The following is a 14,708-nucleotide window of genomic DNA, read 5'->3' as shown; positions in this document are numbered from 1 at the left end:
CCAGATATCTGCCCCACACTGACCCTCAGGGATCTGAGTTTCATGGATGTGAAGATTTGAGGCACAAATAAGACATGGAAAATACTTAAGTGCAAAAATTGGTTGATGCCATAAGACAGTGTCAACCACAAGTCTCTTCCCCCCTCCACAAGTGGCGGCTCGGTGGGGACCCCCGAGCCAGGTCTCCTGTCTCCACTGTCCTCCCCAGAGAAAAGGGGGTCACCCAGGCATGGCCCTAAGAGTGAGAGCAGGAATTGGGTCCCAGAATGGAGGCTGGCAGGGGGCTGCCAGTCGCCCAGCTTGGGTGTACTGTCTATAATTGCTGGTTTTGGTGCTGGCTTATTCTAGGTCAGGTACAGCCCTTGGGAGGGCCCTTTGTCCAGGATCCTGCTGCTGCCACGTGGCCAAGCCTGGGAACTGGGAGGGACAGTGTCAGGGCCTAGGTGGGTCCCCAGTTCTGCCGAGTACACGGCCCACCCATCCTCTCCCAGAGCACACCTTTCTAGATGTCAGAATTTGAAGTTTAAGAGAAAAAGGAAAATATCTGGAATTTAAAGGGGAAGAAAGAGGGTTCTTTAAAAGGGCAGAAATTCATCAAAAAGCTTCTGACCACTCCCCAACCCAGACCCAGGCCCAGGATAAGGGAAATTCCAGAAGCCCCCAACTGTCACCTGGTTCTCACCTCCCAGAGAGCAACCCAAAGTTTCCAACATCAGGAAATGTCTTCCCCCCAAAATTTCTGTTTCTACCTCAATCTTCATCAAAGTACCGAAGGTGAGTTTATTAGTACACCAAGTTGCACATAGTATGTTTTCACATTCCCTTTAACGACTTCAGCTCTGAACATCCAATAAATACATTTTTCACGTTTTTCATAAGAAGTAGTAGACAAGAGTTTTAACAAAAACTTCCCATCCATATGCCACACCTAAATTCCAGAAGTTTCCATCTCTATTCCCACACTCCTAAGAGACTGATCAAAACACCAGCCAATTCAGAACTGGATGAGCAAATCTTTATCCTTTAGAGACTATTCAGAAATAAGCTGGGACCTCTGCACGTGCTTGAGCTAAAGTCCACCAGGGCAGGGATGGAGGTGGCTGAAGCTCGGGCCCACCAGGAATTTCATTTTAGCTGATGTCAGGGACACAGAACCTCAGCAACCTGCCCGTCTCTCCATTCACCCTCAGTGGCCCTGCAATGCCTGCTGGTGCTCGTGCAGCTCCAAAATTGCAAGATGTGTGCTGGGATGTAGAGGGAGCTTTGGGGCAGTTATTCACTCACTGCAAGGCTGGACAGAGCTCTGTCCCATAAATCCAGGTCCTGTTGATGTTGCTTTCTAAATGATCCCAAATGCACCATCTTCTGTCCTCACCCTGGTCCAGGCTGCCATCATCTCTCCCTCGATGGTGTCACAATCTCCCAGCTACCCTCATGCCTCCCACCCCAGCTCATTTCCCACACAGCAGCGCAAGGGAACCTTCTAGAACCTGACACAATCACTCCCTGGCTCAAACACTCCCCCTCCCCCATGGCTCCCACAGATTGAGCCCAGGCTCTGGCTGAGGCCCTGAATTGTCCATCTTGCCTCATTCCAGCCTCATTTTGACCCTCTCTCCCAACCCCCAATCCCAACCCATCTTCTCTCGGTTCCTCAACCTTCTCTCTCACTTCTCCTTCTGCCTCCTACCCCTCCCCTGCCTGGGTTGGCGCCTGAACACTCAGGGCTAGGAAAACAAAAGTCAATTTGGCAATAGGAAGGAAGTGGGGACCAAAGAGGAAGAGGAAGCTTGGTTGGGGAGTGGAGGGGCAATCAGAAAAGACTTCCAGGAGGAGGTCATAGCTGAGCCAAGCCTCCAGGTGAATACAGGGTTTTGACTGAGAGTGAGCTGGGGTGGGGGGGGGGGTGCATCCCAGGAGGAGGGTAGCCTATTTGGGCAACTCTAAACTTCTGGCTCACTGGAAGGCACATGTAAAGAGGTGGAGTGAGGCTGGCTGGAAATGGAGATGGGGCCTCCAATGCCAGGGAAACAGAGCCTGGTTAATCACAGGCTCTGTATTTCTGTATTTTTTTCTGGTTTCTATTGCATTGATTTCTGCTCTGATCTTTATTTCCATCCTTCTGCTTACTTTGGGTTTGTTTGCTCTTGTTTATCCAGTTTCTGAGATGGAAGCTGAGATCATTGAGACCTTCTTCTTTTCTGATATAGACATTTAGTGCTATAAATTTCCCTGTAAGTACTGCTTTAGCAGCATACCACAAATCCTGATATGGTGTGTCTTCATTCTAATTTTCCTTTTGATTTCTTCAACTCATGAGTTATTTCAAAGTGTATTATTTAGTTTCCAAATATTGGGGGATTTCCCAGAGATCTTTCTGTTACTGACTCCTAATTTAATTCATTGTTGTCAGAGAACATATTTTATGTGATTGAATCATTTCAAATTTATTGAGGCTTGTTTTAAGATACAGAATATGTGCACTCAAAAAAGAATGTATTCTGCTGCTATTGGTTCAAGCTGGTTGATTGCGTTATTCAAGTCTTCAACATCCTTACTGATTCTCTGTCTACTTGTTTTATCAATTATTGAGAAAGAGAGGTATGAAATCTTCAAGTGTAATTATGAATTTGTCTTTTTCTTCTTGTCGTTCTATGAATATTTGCTCCATGTATTAGGTGCATAAACATTTAGGATTGTTATGTCCACTTGATGAATTGACAACTTGATCATTAGGAAATGATCCTCTTTATCCCTGTAACATTCTCTGCCCTGAAATCTACCTTGTCTGATATTAATATAGACATTCCAACTTTCTTTTGATTGGTGTTAGCATGGTATATCATTTCCCATTTCTTTACTTTTGCCCTATTTGTGCCTTTATATTTAAAGCAGATTTCTTGTAATCAGCATATAGTTGGGTAGGTCTTGTTTTTTCATCCAGTCTGATAATCTATGCCTTTTAACTGTATGTTTTGGTTAATTATATTTAATGTGATTATTGATGTGGTTGGGTTTAAATCTACCATCTTGCTATTTGTGTTCTATTTGTCCCACCTGTTCTTTGTTCCCTTTTCCTATTCTTCTGCCTTTCTAGGTTGAAAATTGTTTATAATTCTATTTTATCTCCTTTGTTGACTTATTAATTATAATACTTTGTTGTGTTAATTTAGTTGTTGCTTTGGAGATTATAGTGTGCATCTTTAACTTATAACAGTCTACCTTCTAATGATATTATACCACCTCTTGTATAGTATAAGAACTTTACAATACTTTACTTCCTTTTCTCCCCTTCTGGCCTTAGTGCTATTGTTGGCATAAGTCTTACTTTTGCATATATTATAAACCTAACAATCCATTGTGGGTATTTTTTGTTTGTTTGTTTGAGATCATAAATTATCTTTTTTTTTTCTGACAGCAGACCAGTCAGTGAGGAAAATAAAAGACTTTTCCACAAATGGTACTGAGACAACTGGATAGACGCATGCAAAAAGAAAGAAGTTAGACCTCTACCTTGCACCATACACGAAAATTAACTCAAAAATGGATCAAAGGCCTAAATGTAAGAGCTAAAACCATAAACTCTTAGAAAACACAGGGGTAAACCTTCCTGACCTTGGATTCAGCAATAGATTCTTAGATATGACACCAAGAGCACAAACAACAGAAAAAATAGATAAATTGCACTATATCAAAATTAAAAACTTGTGCTTCAGAGGACACCATCAAGAAAGTGAAAAGACAACCCACAGAATGATAGAAAATATTGTCAAATCATGTATCTGATAAGAGACTCATATCTAGAATATAAAGAACACTTACAACTAAGTAATAGCTTCTGTTTAAAACCAATGTTTAAAACAACCCAATTTAAAAAATAGGTAAAGGATCTGAATAGACATTCCTCCAAAGAAGATAGAAAAATGACCAATAAGCACATAAAAAGATGTTGATTAGTCATCAGGGAAATGCAAATCAAAAACCCAGTGAGATACCACCTGGGGTGGTTTGAAGCTATATGTACATTTCCATGAATTTCTAAACCTCCCAAACCTAAGCTAACCTGTCTGTCTATATCTCCCATACATCTGAGAAATCGGCATTCTAGCTCAAAGTGGAACCATAATTCCCCTCTTACCAGCCATTTCTAGAGTTCTTTCATCCAGATATCTTGGTGGTGACCAAGTGCTTTTCTCCTCTCCACTGTGTCACCATCCCTTATTTGTTCTCTCCTTCCCTCTCTTTCTAGTTTTAGATGCAGTACAGTGACAGAAGGTAGGACGCAGAGGAAGCAGAAGGAGAAATATAGATATTAATCAGCAAATAAATAAGATGCAGCCTTTCTTAACCAACTGTTTCTAAACGTTTATGCTTATAAGTCAGGTTACCTAGGAAATGGTCTCCCTTAGATCTCTGGTTGGGAGAAACGCTCCTTCCTTGCCCGTATTTTTTCCTTTCATATGGATTGTAAAGTCCGTAGAAATTGGGTCTTTTCTGGTTCATCTTTATTTTCTCCACACAGTTGGGCACAGTGTTTTGTACAAGACAGTTACCATGTAAGTGGCTATAATTGAGAAATGATAGCAAAATGATAATATATTAACGCAAAAAAACTTCATTATGGTGGTTGAGAAAGTTCCACACACAGATGCATTGCTGAAGATTTTTGGCATTTTGTTATCTGTGCGGAAACAATTTTACTGCCCATGTCCGCTTTTATGACAGCAATGACATTTACTTTTGCAATGGAATATTAGCTCATATGACCTCTGGAACTCATTTACCTGCCTTTGCAGCTCCAGATAACGGTTCACTGAGGTTCCGTCAATATACCAGCCACCCAGGTAATTGCTGTTTTCCATGCCCTTCCTGCCTTTGTGTAGACCCATATTTCCACCTGGAATAATTTTCCTTCTGCCTGAAGAATGTCCTTTAACATATTTTAAAAGCAGTTTTATTGAGATATATTCACACACCATGCAATCCATCCAAAGTGTGTAATCCATGGCCAGCAGTATGATCACAGGTTGTGTATTCATCACCACAGTCAATTTTAGAACATTTCATTGCTCCAAAAAGGAAAATCCCATACCCCATATACCCCTTATTATTGACACTTTGCAAAGGTGGTACCTTTGTTATAATTGATGAAAGAATATTAAAATATTGCTGTTAACTACAGTTCATAGTTTGCATTAGGTATATTTTTTCACATATACCACTCTATTGTTAACACCTTGTAACAGTGATGTACATTTGGTCTAGTGGACAAAAGAACCTTCTTATATTTGTACTTTTAACCATAGTCATCATCCATAAGCAGGTGCACTGTGTTATACAGTCTCATGTTTTATCCTCTAGCTTTCCTTCTCGTGACATGCACGACCCTAAACTTACCTTGCTACTATAATCACACCCATAATTCAGCGCAATTATAATAATGTGCTAGCATCACCTCTATCCATCTCCAAACACAGAATAAACCAAATAAAAATTCTGCATAAATTAAGCATCAGTTCCTCTTTCTCTACCCTCATTCTATCCCCTGGTAACTTGTATTCTAGATTTTAACTCTGTGAGTTTGCTTATTATAATTAGATCATGTTAGTGAGATCATACAATATTTGGACTATTGTGTCTGGCTTTATATCATTCAACATAATGTCCTCAAGGTTCATGTTGTCGCATGTTGTCACATGCATCAGGACTTCATTCCTTCCTACAGCTGAATAATATTTCATTGTATGTATGTAGCACATTGTTTATCCATTCATTGGCTGACACTTGGGTTGCTTCCATCTTTTGGCAATTGTGAATAATGCTGCTATGAACATTGGTGGGCAAATGTCTGTTCAAGTCCCTGCTTTCAGTTCTTCTGGGTATATACCTAGTAGATGGATTGCCACATCATATGGTAATTCTATACTTCCTGAGGATCTGCCAAACCCTCTTCCAGAACAGCAGCACCACTTTACATTCTCACCATCAGAAAAAGTGTTCCTATAACTCCACATCCTCTCCAACACTTCTAGTTTTCTGTTTTAATAGTGGCCGTTCTTGGTGTGAAATGATATTTCATTGCAGTGTGATCTGCGTTTGAACTTCATAGCTAGTGAAGTTGAGCATCTTTTCATGTGCTTTTTAGCTATTTGTATTTCCTCTTTGGAAAAATGTCTATTCAAGTCTTTTGCCCATTTTTTAAATGGGTTGTTCTCTTTTTACTGTTGAGTTGTGGGATTTCTTTATATATTCTAGATATTAAACACTTATCAGATATGTGGTTTCCAAATATTTTCTACCATTGAGTAGGTTGCCTTTTCACTTTCTTGACAAAGTTCTTTGAGACACAAAAGTTTTAAATTTTGAGGCAGTCCCATTTATCTATTTTTTTATTTCATTGATTGTGCTTTGGGTATAAAATCTAAGAAACCCTTGCCTATCACAAAGTCTTGAAGATGCCTTCTTACATTTTATTCTAGGGGTTTTATGGTATTGGCTCTTATATTTAGGTCTTTGATCCATTTTGAGTGAATTTTTGTATAAGGTATGAGATAGGGGTCCTCTTTCATTCTTTTGCATATGGATATCCAGTTCTCCCAGAACAATTTGTTGAAGAGACTATTCTGTCCCAGTTGAGTGGACTTGGCAGCCTTTCAAAAATCAATTAACAAGATGTGAGGGTCTATTTCTAAACTCTCAATTCAATTCCATTGGTCAATAGATCTATCTTTATCACAGTACCATGCTGTTTTGACCACTCTAGCTTTATAATATGTTTTAAAGTCAGGAAGTGTGAGTCTTCCAACTTCATTCTTCTTCCTCAAGATGTTTTTGGCTATTTGGAGCCCCTTACTTTTCCAAATAAAATTCATAAATGGCTTTTCCATTTATTAAAAGTAGGCTGTTGGAATTTTGATTGGGACAGCATTGAATCTATAAATCAATTTGGATGCCTTTTATTTATTTTTCTTGTTTAACTGCTCTAGCAAGAACTTCCAGCATAATGTTGAACAACAGTGGTGACAGTGGGCATCCTTGTCTTGTTCCAGATCTTAGAGGGAAAATTTTCAGTCTTTCACCATTGAGTACAATATGGGTTTTGCATATATTCTCTTAATCATGTTTAGGAAGTTTCCTTCTATTACTATTTTTCAGTGTTTTTACCAAGAATGGATGCTGGATTTTGTCAAATGCCTTTTCTGAATCAATCAAGATGATCTTGTGTTTTTTCTCCTTAGATTTCTTAACATGGGGTATTACATTAATTGATTTTCTTGTGTTGAACCACCCTTGGATACTTGGGATAAAACCCACTTGGTCATGGTGTATAATTCTTTTAATGTGCTGTTGGATTCAATCTGCAAATATTTTGTTGAAGATTTTTGCATCTATATTCATCTGTAATTTTCTTTGCTTGTAGTATCTTTATCTGGCTTTGGTATCAGGGTGACATTGGCTTTATAAAATGAGTTAGTTAGTGCTCCCTGCCCCCCTCCACAATTTTTTTTTTAAGAGTTTGAGCAGGATTGGTATTAATTCTTCTTGGAATGTTAACATTTTAAATAGATGATGGAGATGAAGTATTTCAGCTTTGGATGTCTTAAAAAGTCTTTATTACACCTTTGTTTTGTTTGTTTTTAAACTTTTAATTTTGAAATGATTTCAAACTTACAAAAATAATACAAACCCCATACTGAGAACTCCACCTACCCTCCTCCAGACATCTAGGTTCACCACATTTGCCATCTTATTCTATCAATCCATCTATCTATCCATCCATCCCCATCCATCTATCTATCTATATATCTACCTATTTTCTAGACATTTAAGAGTAGGTTGTATACATCATGCTCCTTGAATACTTAATACTTCCATGATATTTCCTAAGAACAAGGATAGTCACTTATGTAACCACCTTAAAAGTGCCATTATCAAGTTCCAGAACTAACATATCCATACCCAGGATGTCACCAGTGGGGGATACATTTGGGGCCTCCGGAAGATTCTCCAGCTCTGCCTCTGGAACTTGCTGGGGAAGGTCATGAGGGTTGAGTCAAGGGAGAGATTTCGGGATGGGCCATAAGGCCAAACTGGAGGGGGCAGAGAAGGGGCCACACCACAAACATCTGTCTCTCTGCTGCTGCTGAAATTTTCAATGGACTTTTGTGATGATGGCAATTACCACCTTTCATATCATTTAACTTTTCATTTGTGCCAATCAAGAACTGGGACATGTGACATTCCAGCTTTGATTTCTTTCTTTTTCATACTTGAAAACCACAAGAGATGTGTTGCTATTCATGTCAAGTTTTAACACTTGCTTTCCAGCCGTGGAGCTTGCAGATGGCCCAAGGCCCCAGGTGAGGAGGGTGTGAAAGACCTGCTGCTGGGATGGGAATCACCCATCACCCCACTCCTACCCCGGGAAAATTGTGTCTCCTGTTCTATGGGGTCCTCGGATGCTATGAAGCTGGGTCCAGTCATGCCTTACACTTTATGGCATTCTTATAAGGCAGATGTGTGTGAAGTGCTGTTAAGAAGAAGAATATTTTTATGTCTCCTAAGCACTGACAATATGCCAGGCACTGCTCTAGTTCTCCACGTGCCAACCTTGCAACAATCCCATAAAGCAGTTTCTATTATGCTACCAATGAAGAAACTGAGGGTCAGAGAGGCCGACGGACCTGCTCAGGGCTGGGCAGGTAGGTGCAGACCCAGATCTGACTCTGAGCCAGTGTCCTACGGTTTCACCATCGGCCCTGCACGTGCTATGGATCCATTGTAAAATGAGCATTTGATAACAAACTGTTGACAAGCCTGAGCCAAGGTTTAAAGACAATCTTCTTCTTCTTCTATTATTATTATTTTTTAACATACCTGTTGCCAAACAGGGCATTCAGGAACAATTAAGCTAATAAATCCATTTTTAAGTCAATGAGTATTTTTGTGAAGTGCTTGATTTTAAACTTATTATTGGTGCAAAGTGTCTAATTGACTTAATTGTTTCTGAGCTCATGTTTTAGACCTCCCCATACTTTTTTTTTTTTTTAATTCAGTTTTATTGAGATATAGTCACATACCATGCAATCATCCATGGTATACAATCAACTGTTCACAGTACCATCATATAGTTGTACATTCATCACCCCAATCTATTTTTGAACAGTTTGTTACACCAGAAAGAATAAAAATAAGAATAAAAAATAAAAGTAAAAAAGAACACCCAAATCACCCCCCCCATCCCACCCTATTTTTCATTTAGTTTTTGTCCCCATTTTTCTACTCATCCATCCATACACTGGATAAAGGGAGTGTGATCCACAAGACTTTCACAATCAAACTGTCACCCCTTGTAAGCTACATTGTTATACAATCGTCTTCAAGAGTCCAGGCTACTGGGTTGGAGTTTGACAGTTTCAGGTATTTACTTCTAGCTATTCTAAAACCTAAAAAGGGATATCTATATAGTGCATAAGAATGCCCTCCAGAGTAACCTCGCAACTCCATTTGGAATCTCTCAGCCACTGAAACTTTATTTCGTCTCATTTTGCATCCCCTTTTTGTCAAGAAGATGTTCTCAATTCCACAATACCAGGTCCAGGTTTATTTCCGGGAGTCATATCCTGCTTTTAGGCCTGCTCATACTCTTGATGGGTTTCTAATGGGTTAGAGCTTGCAGCTGCCTTGCTCTTGACCGGGTTCCCACTCTCAGCCGGGGCGGGGCCTCCCCCTCCCACCTGCCAGACAACATTAACATCTGAGGGTGGCCAGGCCTTGGGCATCTTTCTGTGCTAATTCCACAAAGTATCTTGTGGCCCATCCTGCTTTTACCTACTCCTTACCCTTAGCCCTTCCACAGAGTGAGGGGGCAGGCCGTGGTGAGGGTGTAGTAAGTGCTCAGTGGACACTATTCCTCTACACTGGCTCACTCACTGGTGCTCACTCATCGACATTTACTGCTGCCCGCTTTGTGCCGCCTGTTGTGTGCCAGCCCGCAGCGGGCACAGGAGGAGGGGCGCTGGGACACACCTGGCTATGCTCCCCAAGGGTCTTGCAGCATCTCTGCCACTGCCTTCTTGGGTGACCCTGGCCCAGCGCCTTCCCCTTTCTGGCCTCAGTTTCCCCACTGTGGAACAAAGGTGTTGGCTTTGTGACCTCCAAGAGTGGCTTCCATCTCCCTCTGTTGTCCCTGCCCACCATCTAGCCCACCTTCTCTCCTCCTAAGGACCAGAACAAGGGACCTGCTCCTTCTCTCTCCCTGACAGTCCCTGGGCCAAGGAGACTATGGAGACCGTCTGTGTTCAAACCTGCAGGAATCCTCACAGGGGAACCCACTCACAGACCCTGAGGGGGCCCCCAGTCCAGAGCCAAGTGTCCCTGGGACTTTGGGCAAATTCCTTAACCTCTGAGAGCCTCAGTTTGCTCACGTGCAAAAGGGGGAAAGTAACAGTCATTCCTCGTGGGGCTGTAGTGAGGCTTCATTACAGGTGACAGCTCAGGTAAAGCATGAAACACAGAGCATGACCCAGAGTGTTTGCGTCGCAAGCTGTGAGCCCCCAGTGCTGACAGCAGGCACCTGTTTCGTGAAGGAATGTATGAATTCAGAACGGAGCCCAGCACTCCCCATGGCACCTGTGTCCACCATCACAGGTGATTCTAATACAAAGCTAAATTCCCTCCTCAGAAGAAAGATAAAAATAACTTACCATGAGGTTTTGGCCTTTGCACAGTGTTTAATGTGAGCTGAACAAACGTTCGGATGATGTATTTTACAGCAGGGAAAGAGAATAAATTGGGGGTCTTCTAGGGCCCACTTAAGAAGCCTGATTTGGGGTCTGCCATCAAAGTTCGGAAGACTTAAGTCGCCAACAAGGGTTGAATTCCTATGAGGAGAAAGACAGAGGAAGAGCCCAGGGAGTGACCCGAAGGTGGTCTAGCCTTACCCGGTCTGCACTGAGTTGGGTCTGGCTTCCACTTTAGGGGCCTTCCTTTTCCCTCCTTTTCCTTCTTTGTTCCCAAGTCCAGTGCTTGCAATTGTGCCAGTCTCCAGCTGCAAGGAGATGAAGTACAGAGGAAACGCAGACAGCTCGCTGGTCTGAAAACCAGCTGGGAGGGGGCCGAGGAGGTGCGGCGCATGCCGGTTTCAGAGGCGCAACACCCTCCCCCACCCCGCAAAGGCGGGGCCAAGGGCGGCGAGGGGACGTCCTGGAGCTCCTAGCCCCTCCCACCCTAGCCTGATATGCCCTTATTTCCTGCTATTAACACCCACCTCATATCAGTCATTCACAGCTTGATAAGGAATAAAAAGTGACTGTAATGTTGGCATAGAGAATGGGGTTGAGATTTGGGGCAGCCCAGAGACCCTCTTTAAAAATGCCAGGGGAACGGCGGTCATGGAGCCAGATAATCTAGCTGTGTAACCTCCATGTCTCCATGTCTCCGTGTCCGGCAGCACCTCCTCGCTGGGATAGTCCTGCCGGGTTCTAAATGGTACGAGGCGGGTTAAGAACCCAGCACAGCACCTGGGCGCAGCGTAGGGCTCCCACTGCGAGACCTCTCCTTCTCCCGGGTGTGCGCCCTCTGGGGTGCCAGGAGCCCGAGGACCACCAGAGGGCGCTATAGCCCGGCTAGAGCCGCTGTTCCATTCCACCGGCTGCCCCGGCCCTCCGGCAGGGAGCCTGGGGCCCTGGGAGGTGCAGCGCCGTGAGCCTCCCCCGCATATGGGCTGGGCGATCCTGGCAGGTGACTTTGCTTTCCAGGGTGGGCCTGTTCAGAGAGGGGTTTTCCAGAAGTCCCAGGGTCATCTCCATCACCAGGACTCTTAGGCAAAATACAGATTTCCGGACCTCACCCAACTGGCTCTCAATCCTTGCACACATTGGGCCAGTGGGAAGCTTTAAAAACACTGATGCCTGGGCCCCCTCCAGAAATCACCATTTAATTAGACTAGGCAGCCTGGGCTTTGGGTTCCACTGTGCAACCAGGGCTGAGAGCCATTGGTCAGAAACGTGGCATGGCAGCTATGTGCTTTTATCAGTATGCATTGCACACTGAGGGTCTTATTCACTCATTCATCTTTCCTCCCTGCAGCCCCACCCTGTGCTCCCAGACAATTTGGTGCCTTCAGAGGCTTACACATGGAGCCACAGGGAGGGAATCACTGAAACTTTTGATTCTCTAACTTGTTCTTTCTGCTGCTCTCTTGGCCCTGCACCATTTTCCATGCCAGGAAGGTATTTAACCAGCTCCCCCGCTGCTCATCAGTTTTCCCAATTAACCCACTGGCATCCTGGGCCAGCCTACTGGGTCCATGGGTGAGGCTCTGAATAGCCCTGCCTGAGAAGGAGCAAAGCAGATCTTGGGGTGGGTGCATTTTAGGTTGTAATAAGAAACTGCCAGGTTGCCCTGGTGCAGTTCAGCCAGAAGGCCCAGGGATTCCCACGGGTGGTTGGCAGGCTCACTGCCCTGCTGTGACATGCTTTGCAAAGTCTGTGGGCTGGGCCCGTGAGACGCACTTACAGACAACGTTGGAGTTCATCTTGCAGCATCACGCTCATCCCCATTTTGCAGCCAAGCCCAGGGGCTCTGGGAGGTTAAGATACTCACCGAGGTCACACAACTAGGGAGCTGCAGGATTTGAACCCAGGGCTGCTGTCTGTGTTAATCTGTTCATCTCTGAGCACAGGACGTGGCACACACTTCAGGTGGGCCTGGGTCCCCACTGGACCGAAGGCAGCGTGTTGCTCCATCCAATGCCCACTTGATGGGAAGGGGAGCCCTGCCTGCTTCCAGACCCCCAGGTTAGTGAAAGTGTGGCTCCCAGCCCAGCCATGAGAGGCATTTCCGGAGGCCTCTGGCTCAGGCAGGCACCCACGCGATGGAGAGGAACAGGCCTGGAGCGCGCAGCTTCCTGGACAGTTTGGCAGTGTCCCCAGCAGCGGCTTCCCCATCTCAGGAAGCTTGGGGTGGGCACCACTGGCCCAGCACAATTGGGCACCCAGCATCACCCTGTAAGGGATTTCCGAGAGCCAGAAGCTCCATGATGCAGCAGGGATTAATGTCATGCTTTACAGGTGAAGGAACTGAGGCCCAGGTGAAGGAACCCAAGATTCCATGTTGTATGAGCAGCAGAGTGGAACCTGAATTCCAGGCTCTTGATTGCGGGCACCATGTTCTTTCCACCACCCTCCACTGCCTCTGGCTATTCCCCCTTTTCAGAGGGGAAAAACTGGGGCTCCAGGTGCAAGGCTCTGCCCTGACCTGCAGGACACTAGACACTCTGAATCCAAACACCACTCTCTTGTTTTAAACCCCCTTTGCACGGCGTCGTCCTGTGTGTGTTGTGGCAGGGGTGGGTGACAGGTGTCCCCAGGTACCTCCCTTGGGCACCCCCATCACAGCCCATGCCAGGCTCTCTCCCACCAGACTGTGAGTCCAAGGGGACAAACAATACACGGGGTGGGGTGTGGGAGGGTGCTCACTGCTCTCCCGGGTACCCAGCCAGCCCATTGTGGAACAGGAATTCAACATGGGTGCTGAGAAGAGGGGGTTGGTCTCTCTGGAGAGTTCGCCAACCCCCTCCAACATGCCGCCCTGCAGCCCCTGGTCAGCAGCCAGGCAGGGGTCCCTGTGGCCCTGTCCCCTGGCCAGCACCAGCACCAGCTCCACCCCATCCCGCCCACTCCAGCTGTGGAAACTTGTACTTCAGCCCAGAAAAATGTACTTGCTGGAAATCAGCTGCTTGGCCACCAAGGCCAGCCAATCAGACGCTGGGAGCACCTCACCCACCTCCAGGGGCAGTGGGCCGGGGGCTGGGCCCACACCTCAAGACAGAGAGGAGACCTAGACAGCGTGCTCCAGAGAGCAGGGTAGGAATGGAAAAGGGGGAGAGAGAGAGAGAGGCGGGGAGGAGGAAATGGGAAGAGGGGAAGGAGGGAGACTTGGAGGCAGGGGAGGTGGGGAGTGGAAGTGGTACCTGGAGCGGGAGGGCCCCTCAGGAGGCTGCTGGCCTCCACCCACATCTCTCAGAGCCAGTTTCCTCAGGGGCACAATCAGGCACCAACCTTGGCCCAGCCCCGTGGCATCTTCTCACATTTTCTCCTACCCTGTCCCTCCTCTTCTCAAGGTGAGCAAGAGTTCCTGGGAAACAGATTCTAGAACTCAGGCGCAGGCTCCTCTGTGGCAAGAATGGGATTAATAGTATAAATAGTAACTAGTGGTAGTTACAACTATCCTCTCCTGGCCTTGTCCCCATTTTACAGATGAGGAAACCAAGGCCTCAAATGATTCAGTGACATGGCCATGTCCTTCAGCTACTGTGGGTTCTGAACCAGGCTGGCCTGACGCCTGAACCATACCTCCTTCCCCTGGCCTGGCCTGTTCTCTGCCTGTCGTCCGGACCAGGGCTGCAGCTCTCCACACCTGTACATCACTGCTCTCACCCTCCTGGGACAGCTGCCTGGGCTGGTCCCCCCTCCTCCATCACCACACAGACATCTGGGGCTCCCTGCAGCCACCCAGAAAAGCCTTCTACTTTAGGCCCAGGGCCCCAGCTCCAGAGGAAACCCATAAATACAAACACATTTGCATGAAGGCCCGGGGTCTGTGTCTACAGCCTACAGCTCAGTCAGCAACCGTCCGGGTCAGAGCCACCAGAAGTGCGAGCAGCTGTCCTTTGCTTCCTGGGACAAACGCATCCCGACAGCCAG

The sequence above is a fragment of the Choloepus didactylus genome, chromosome 1, assembly GCF_015220235.1.
Source record: "Choloepus didactylus isolate mChoDid1 chromosome 1, mChoDid1.pri, whole genome shotgun sequence".
Taxonomy (NCBI): domain Eukaryota; kingdom Metazoa; phylum Chordata; class Mammalia; order Pilosa; family Megalonychidae; genus Choloepus; species Choloepus didactylus.
This window is presented reverse-complemented; position numbering follows the sequence as displayed.